The following is an 8,318-nucleotide window of genomic DNA, read 5'->3' as shown; positions in this document are numbered from 1 at the left end:
TAGAGTTTTGCAGAGATGCGAAGAAACTAATCTTGTCTTGAATTGGGAGAAGTGCCACCTTATGGTTAATGAAGTTATTGTCTTGGGGCATAAACTTTCTGAAAGAGGCATTGAAGTTGATAAAGCTAAAGTAGATGCTATTGAAAAGATGTCGTGTCCTAAAGATACCAAAGGTATAAGAAGTTTCCTTGTTCATGTTGGTTTCTATAGGAGGTTTATTAAATACTTCTCTAAAATCTCTAGGCCTCTCACTAATCTCTTGAAAAAATATGTTTCTTTTGTTTTTGACGATGATTGTGTAGAATCATTTGAAATACTTAAGAAAGCCTTGATTTCTGCACCTATTGTTCCGCCACCTGATTGGAATTTAGCCTTTGAAATTATGTGTGATGCTAGTGACTATGTTGTTGGTGCTATTCTAGGACAAATAGTTGATAAGAAATTAAATGTTATCCAATATGCTAGTAAAACTCTAGACAATGCCCAGAGAAATTATGCTACTACTGGAAAATATTTTTTAGCAGTTGTATTTGCTTGTGATAAGTTTAGACCTTATTGTTGATTCCAAAGTAAGTGTTCACAATGATCATGCTTCTATTAAATATCTTATGGAAAAAAAGATGTTAAACCTAGACTTATTAGATGGGTTCTCCTGCTACAAGAATTTGATTTGCATATTATTGATAGAAAGGGAGCTGAGAACCCCATTGCAGACAACTTGTCTAGGCTAGAAAATGTTCTTGATGACCCACTACCTTTTGATGATAGCTTTCTTGATGAACAATTATCTGTCATAAATGCTTCTCGTACTGCTCCATGGTACACTGATTATGCTAATTACATTGTTGCTAAATTTATACCACCTAGTTTCACATACCAGCAAAAGAAAAATGTTTTCTATGATTTAAGACATTACTTTTCGGATGACCAACACCTTTATAAATGAGTAGATGGTGTTATTAGACATTGTCTACCTGAGCATGAATAGGAACAAATCCTACGCAAGTGTCCTCCCGATGCTTACGGAGGACACCACACTGGAGATAGAACTGTACATAAGGTATTGCAATCCAATTTTTATTGGCCTACTCTCTTAAAAAATGCTCGTAAGTTTGTCTTGTCTTGTGATGAATGCCAAAGAATTGGTAATATTAGTAGACGTTAGGAAATTCCTATGAATTATTCACTTGCTATTGAACCATATGATGTTTGGGGCTTTGATTATATGGGACCTTTTCCTTCCTCTAATGGGTATACACATATTTTAGTTGTTGTTGATTATGTTAGTAAGTGGGTAGAAGTTATTCCAACTAGTAGTGCTGATCATAACACTTCTATTAAGATGCTTAAAGAAGTTATTTTTTCGAGGTTTGGAGTCCCTAGATATTTAATGATTGATGGTGGTTCACATTTTATTCATGGTGCTTTTTGTAAAATGCTTGCTAAGTATGATGTTAATCATAGAATTGCATCTCCATATCATCCCCAGTCTAGTGGTCAAGTAGAATTGAGTAATAGAGAGATTAAATTGATTTTGCAAAAGACTATTAATATATCTAGAAAGAATTGGTCCAAGAAACTTGACAATGCATTATGGGATTATAGAACTGCTTATAAAAATCAAATCGGTATGTCTCCGTATAAAATGGTTTATGGAAAGGCATGTCACTTTCCTTTCGAACTAGAGCATAAGGCATATTGAGCTATTAAAGTGCTCAATTATGATTTCAAACTTGCTGGTGAGAAGAGGTTATTTGACATTAGCTCGCTTGATGAATGGAGAACCCAAGCCTATGAGAATGCCAAGTTGTTTAAAGAAAAAGTTAAAAGATGGCATGACAAGAGAATACAAAAGCGTGAGATTAATGTAGGTGATTATGTTTTGCTATACAACTCTCATTTAAGATTTTTTGCAGGAAAACTTCTCTCTAAATGGGAAGGTACTTACATTATCGAGGAGGTCTATCATTCCGGTGCCATCAAAATTAACAATGCCGAAGGCACCAATCCGAAGGTGGTAAATGGTCAAATAATCAAACATTATATCTTAGGTAATCCCATAAATGTTGAAACCAATATAATTGACACTGTAACACCCGATGAGTACATAAGGGACACCTTCCAGAATGTTTCAGACTTCGAAAAGGAATAGGTATGAGGTACGGTAAGTAAACCGACTCCAAAACTGTTCTAATAGCAATTTTTCTCCGTTTTGGAATATTTAAAAAATTAGGAAAAAAAGTAGTCTGAAAGAGACACGAGGCATTCACAAGGGTGGAGGGCGTGCCCTACCCCCTGGGCACGCCCCCTGCCTCGTAGCCACCTCGTGTGCCCTCTGGACTCCATTTTCTTGCACAATACTTCTTTTGGTCGGTAAAAATTCATTATATAATCTCCCGAAGGTTTTGACAACCGTACCACGACAAAATCCTCTGTTTTGTTTCGAGCTGTTTTTTTGACAAATCTAGATCACCATGACGTCTCCAAGCACCCCCAAGGACAAGTTTTTTGAGAAGGTCATCAACCCTTACCTCGCGGAGGTGCTGCAACACCCTCAAACCATTGAGATGCGTGAGGGGGTGCTGCACATCCTTGATGTTGAGGGACCAAACAAGACCGGAAGCATGGAGACAAGACACGAAGAAATGGAGCAACAAGTTTTCAAGTGTCAAGGGATGGTGGAACATGGACTCAACTCCAATCACATGATGATCACGGAGTTCACCAACAATCACAAGCTGGATGCCAAGAACATCAGGGAGTCCATCTTCAAGCTTCATGAGAAAATCGAGCACCTCCAAGCCCAGATCTATGACCTGCAAAACCAAAATTGTGAGTATGAATATAGATTCAAGAGGATGAGTTTGGCTGCAGATTTGAGGATCCCAGACACTCATTTATCCTTCTATGACGGTGAGCCTATGCCTTGGAAGACGGACGACAAGCCTACATCATCAACAACTCCATCATCACCACGTCCGAAGAAAGGGACATAAATACAAGGGTATGGGCACTCCCCTTGGCAACTACAAGCTTGGAGGAGGTGCCCTGGTATCATATCACCATCACACTTCTACCTTTATCGTTTTTCTTAGTTCGATACTTTTGGTTATATCTTGATCTAGTAGAATGAAGTTTTAGTATGATCTAGCTTTGAGTTTTGTTTTGATCCCTATCTATGTAATTGAGTTCATGAGTTATATAATAAAGAGTAGTATTGAGTTGAGGGCTTTGCTATCTTGCTATGATCTTGAGGGGATTAAAGAAAAATTAAAAAGAAATAAAAATATCATATTGATCTTATGGAGAGTAATGAATTCACATATAAAGATTATGATGAATAAAAGTTGTTCAGAGTTGACAAATATAGTTTTGGTCATCATTGCAATTAACCGGAAGTAATAAAGAAAGATAGGTTTTCACATATAAATATACTATCTTGGACATCTTTTGTGATTGTGAGCACTCATTAAAATATGACATGCTAAAAATTTGATGTTGGACAAGGAAGACGGCATAATGGGTTATGTTTTCTTATATCTGAATAAGTTATATTGTCTTGGATCTTCCAACATGTTGAGCTTGCCTTTCCCCCTCATGCTAGCCAAATTCTTTGAACCAAGTAGAGATACTACTTGTGCATCCAAACATCCCTAAACCCAGTTTTGCCATGAGAGTCCACCATACCTATCTATGGATTGATTAAGATCCTTCAAGTAAGTTTTCATCGGTGCAAGCAATAAAAATTGCTCTCTAAATATGTATGATCTATTAGTGTGAGGAAAATAAACTTTATATGAGCTTGTGATATGGAAGAAATAAAAGCAGCGGACTGCATAATAAAGGTCCTTATGACAAGTGGCAATATAAAGTGGCGTTCTTTTGCATTAAGATTTTATGCATCCAACCATAAAAGCGCATGACAACCTCTGCTTCCCTATGCGAAGGGCCTATCTTCTATTTTTACCTTCTACCCTTATACAAGAGTCATGGTGATCTTCACGTTTTCTTTTTACATATTATCCTTTGGGAAGCACTATGTGTTGGAAAGATCCTGATATATATATATATATATATATATATATATATATATATATATATATATAGGACAGAGCTATTCTGTTACTAGTAACAGAATAATATTCTGTTACCCCTGGCCTATATAGGAGCCGAATAGGTAAAAAAGCACACATCTAGCCCAGCCTAATCCGCGCCTCCCTCCGACAAACCCTGCCGCCTCCTCGCTCCCATGCCGGCCTCCCCCTCCCCCGCGCTCCGGCCTCCTCCCTACCCCATGCTCCGCCCGCCTTCCTCCCCTGCGCTCCAGCCACCTCCCTCCCCCGCGCTCCGGCCATCTCCCTCCCCCGCGCTCCGGCCTCTTCCCTCCCCGCTCTCCGAACGCCTCCCTTCGAGATCCGGCCGCCTTCCCCCTGAGGTCCCATGGACGCACCACCGCCGCCCAACCCGTTCTTCCGCAAGGTAGCGCTCTGGGCCGCCCTCCTCGCTGCTGTGGCCCTACTGGCCGTTGGCGGCAGAAGCTGGGTGGTGGGTGCTGGCATGCTTCTTCTCCGGCGAGGACGCCATGCTACACCAGCGCCGCCACACATCTTCGGTTCTCGCTAGTATATTTCCTGTAGCAGTTCTTGAGTGCACACAAAAAGACTAGCATTTCAATTACTATCAATTATTAAATTCTTCAGTTCAGATCAATTACTGAAATTATTTCAGTTCAATTGTTTTAATAGTTTCATTTCGAATATATTATTTCTGTTCAGTTCAGTTTAGTTCGATGTAGTGCAAAAATTCTGAAACTACTAGATCCGTGTGAGTATTTTGGGTTAGGGTAATGCATGTGTGACTAATTTTTTATTGTTGTACTAATGGCCGTTTGTGTGCAGTGCTAATGACAGTACATTTTGGGTTAGGGTAATGGATGTCTGACCAAAGAAATTATTGTTGTACTAATGTCAGTACTAATGGCGGTTTGTGTGCAGTGCTAATGGAAGTACGATGGATGATAGACTACATAAATTATTGTCGTGTGTGTGATGGATGATACCACTTGCTTTTCATAACATAAAAGATATACATCAATTTTAGGATTGACGAGGCCATGTCCGCCTCGGCTTTCTGGGATCTTGAACAATGGAATGACGATACACACTGAAATGGCATACAGAAATCTGAATGCTCACACTTGCTACTTGCTAGAGCTGATACTAGGCTTATTTTCATTATGCCACTTGCTACTTGTAGTTGTCATGGGTGCCCGTTGAAATAAGTTGTTTTTGTTAACATGATATTGGTCAATTAATTTTACAGACCTCTTATTGGAATTGGGGCTGCAACTAAAGTAGCAAACACGACTACGTGAGAAGGGTGAGAATTAGTGGGAGCAGGGTATGGATGAGGAAGGAGCACCAGTATCTTCAATGTTGCTGCTGTTTCGTTTCCATCCCTCTCACGTGTGAAGGTGAGCTTCATAATAGAGTAGCTAGACCTATCCGCCTTCCATTTTCTGAATTTTTCTGGGAGCTAGTAGTACCTAAAAGGAGGAAGCTGGCAACTCCGTTTACCTAAACGTGTATAGCACATGTGATGCTACAGAATTTTGTTGGAGCTGGATGAGACTTTTGCCGTTCCCCTTGTACTCCTTCATATAATCAGTTCACGTTTTCAAACCATGTAAGGTAAGATATATCACCTAGAAAGGTACAAAGTAAAACTTCTATAAGTTCAGTGCGTGTGCGGCTGCAATTCTGAGCTTCTTGTCCAGCTATACTAGTGCTGATGAATATTCGATTTGATTGAAAATTTAGTTGATTCCTGAGACCCTTGCTAGTCCTTCTACATACAGAAAATTTTTATTCATTGTGAGAAGAGAAAAATGTTGCTCTAGTTAGTTTCTCTTTCAACTATATCATGTACAAGCTCTTGTAGATACAACATGTATAGGCTCTTTATTATATGCCTAGATAAGCACTTCTTGTTTATATGTTACTAAATTATGTAGAATTTCTTCCTGTTCAAGCATGTTTATATGCCTAGCTATCCCAAGTGCTTGTGGTTGTTTATTATATGTAACTAAATTGTGAGAAGTTGATGCTTAATGTTCTAGTTCATGCTCCTCTGCAGGTCAACCTCCTGGGATACACGAAGTTTCAGTTCGTCGAGAGGCTTCCTTGAGCTTCAAAACATTTCACTTCATCTTTTTGGGATTTTTCAGTACATCTTACAAAGTGTGTAAGCTCCCTGGAGTGGCGCCTTTGATGCTTGCCTTGCTCCAGCAGTCGTCATCGTGAGGATTAGCCACCGTCTATTTGGCGCGGGACCTACCTGCGATGGTCCCATCTATTGTGAGGTACATCCTTTTTGAATCTCTCCTCTCCGGCTCCGCATGGTGAAGATCTCCGTGTCTACCATTTGTACTGTCAATTTATTTTGAATTGAACTGGTGCTGCACTTGATTCAGATCTGAGGAAAAAACATAACTACATAATTCAGTTCCTGATTTGCATCCTATAAAACCAAACAGTGAAGAAACACACCCCTGTACTTTCGCTCTTGTACTGACAGATCATGAATTTAGGAAGCTGCAACCTTTGACATTATTCTGTACTGAGATTTTGGTGCGAGAACAAGAACGTCGAGAGCATGTGTATGGACAAGTAGTTGTGCTTGGGTAGAATTTATTGAGGATTTTAGAGAGCTGGGCAAGCCAAAGTAAATCATGCACTCACCCAAAAGTTCAGCAAAAACGTTTACCTCAGTTCAGACTCAAGAGTTGCTGGTTTCGGTATTTCCTTACCTTCATGTGCAGTAACAAAGTGCGTGCATTTGGTGGTTTTGTGAAGGAGTTAAGCTTTTATTTGATTTTCAGTTCGGGTTTATAAATGGAATAAATTTATGTAGAATTCAAGGGACTGAGATTAGATTTGTACTGTTTGTTCATGGAAAAGGAATCTGCTCTTCTCTTTGTTGAAATTACAATATGTAGTTTTGCTCTCAGCATTGCAATTTCACATGTTTGTTGTATTAATTATTAGTTTGTGTAATTAGCCGGCCATGTTGTGTATTCTGGTCAGTTCGTGTGTGTATTGTGTTGCCCTCGAGCTGTATGAGAGGCCGCCCGCAGAGCCGAGGAAGTCGTCGATCTGGTCGAGGCATGCTCTTATTCTCAATTTTCAGTAGCACAGAAATTTGAAAGTTTGAATGCCAGACATTGGTAAGTTCTCCTTGACGAAACATCATCTCTCATATTTGTTCCTACTTTTGTAGGTTGCAGCAAAAACAAGATGCACATGTTCATTTTTTGTATGCTTTTCAGTACATCTACTTCCTGACGGTAAGTCATATTTCCTTTGTGTTTCCATCTTCATATAACACAAACAAGTGCTTGTGGTTATGCTTCAGAATGAGCACTGTACTGCCTCTTGCTTCAGTTCAATATATAATTTTAGTTAAGTGCAATATATAATTTTAGTTTAGTTCAATATCTTGAGTATCACCTTTTTCTGACATGAACTCATGCTAACCATGAGCAACTAAATCCACTCTGAATATGATGATACTAAACCATAAGTTAGCTCTGAACTCACATATTTGTCTTAACAATTGACAGGTCTGAATATGTTGCCCCCACCATGCCGATTTACTACTGTGACCTCGTTGATTCCCCACCTTCATACTTCTCCCTCAATCCCCTCTGTGGACCACTGTCAACGGTGGGCTGCACCTTCCACGGGAAGCCACGTGACCGTGTAGACGCACGTCTTCATTGAGTCGCTCACTGCGCATATGTGTGTGTGTGTGTGTGTTGTGTTTGTGTGTGCGTGTCCGCGACCATGCTTCGCATTTCGGTGTTGTCTATGTTTGGTCGTGTGGTCGTCTCACCTCAAACACATCCTAGGCTGGTGCATGAGTTGCTGAGGAAACGCCCAAGGTTGTGGCCTCTCAACCACAACTTCGTCTCATGGAAGCTGTTGGATGTGGACAGCCAGAACGAGTTCAATTCTACATGGCTCATCAAGGAGAAAAAGAAGAGGAACTCGAGTGGTTTCTCTGTGGAGAAGGGCAGAAGAAATTGTGCTCTGAACATGCTTGTTGATACGCCCATGAGAATGGGTGCATTTTTCTATAGATTTTTGTGTTGCTGACAAAGCTAGACAAGTTGTATTTTTACAAGTTGAACTTAACAATATCCTCTAGAAAGTTCGTGCATGTGTGGATGTTCTTTTGACATTGAACTGTTAAGTTCTTGCAAAATCTACAGTGTTGATCCATCAACATTTGCAGCTTTTCACCTTAGTTGTGTATGT

The 8,318-nt window shown here is 39.8% G+C and overlaps 2 long non-coding RNA genes across 2 annotated transcripts; both read left to right on the top strand.

Annotated features, from left to right (window-relative positions):
- The first annotated feature begins 4,983 nt into the window (after positions 1 to 4,983).
- Positions 4,984 to 6,211, top strand: LOC123094781 (uncharacterized). Its single transcript, XR_006445970.1, has 3 exons — positions 4,984 to 5,473; positions 5,608 to 5,690; positions 6,136 to 6,211. It is a non-coding gene; the product is annotated as an uncharacterized lncRNA (long non-coding RNA).
- Positions 6,212 to 6,279: 68 nt separating this feature from the next.
- On the top strand, positions 6,280 to 7,678 carry LOC123094780 (uncharacterized). Its single transcript, XR_006445969.1, has 3 exons — positions 6,280 to 6,361; positions 7,279 to 7,345; positions 7,622 to 7,678. It is a non-coding gene; the product is annotated as an uncharacterized lncRNA (long non-coding RNA).
- The last annotated feature ends 640 nt before the right edge of the window (positions 7,679 to 8,318 follow it).

This window comes from Triticum aestivum, chromosome 4B (genome assembly GCF_018294505.1).
Source record: "Triticum aestivum cultivar Chinese Spring chromosome 4B, IWGSC CS RefSeq v2.1, whole genome shotgun sequence".
Taxonomy (NCBI): domain Eukaryota; kingdom Viridiplantae; phylum Streptophyta; class Magnoliopsida; order Poales; family Poaceae; genus Triticum; species Triticum aestivum.
This window is presented reverse-complemented; position numbering and strand designations above follow the sequence as displayed.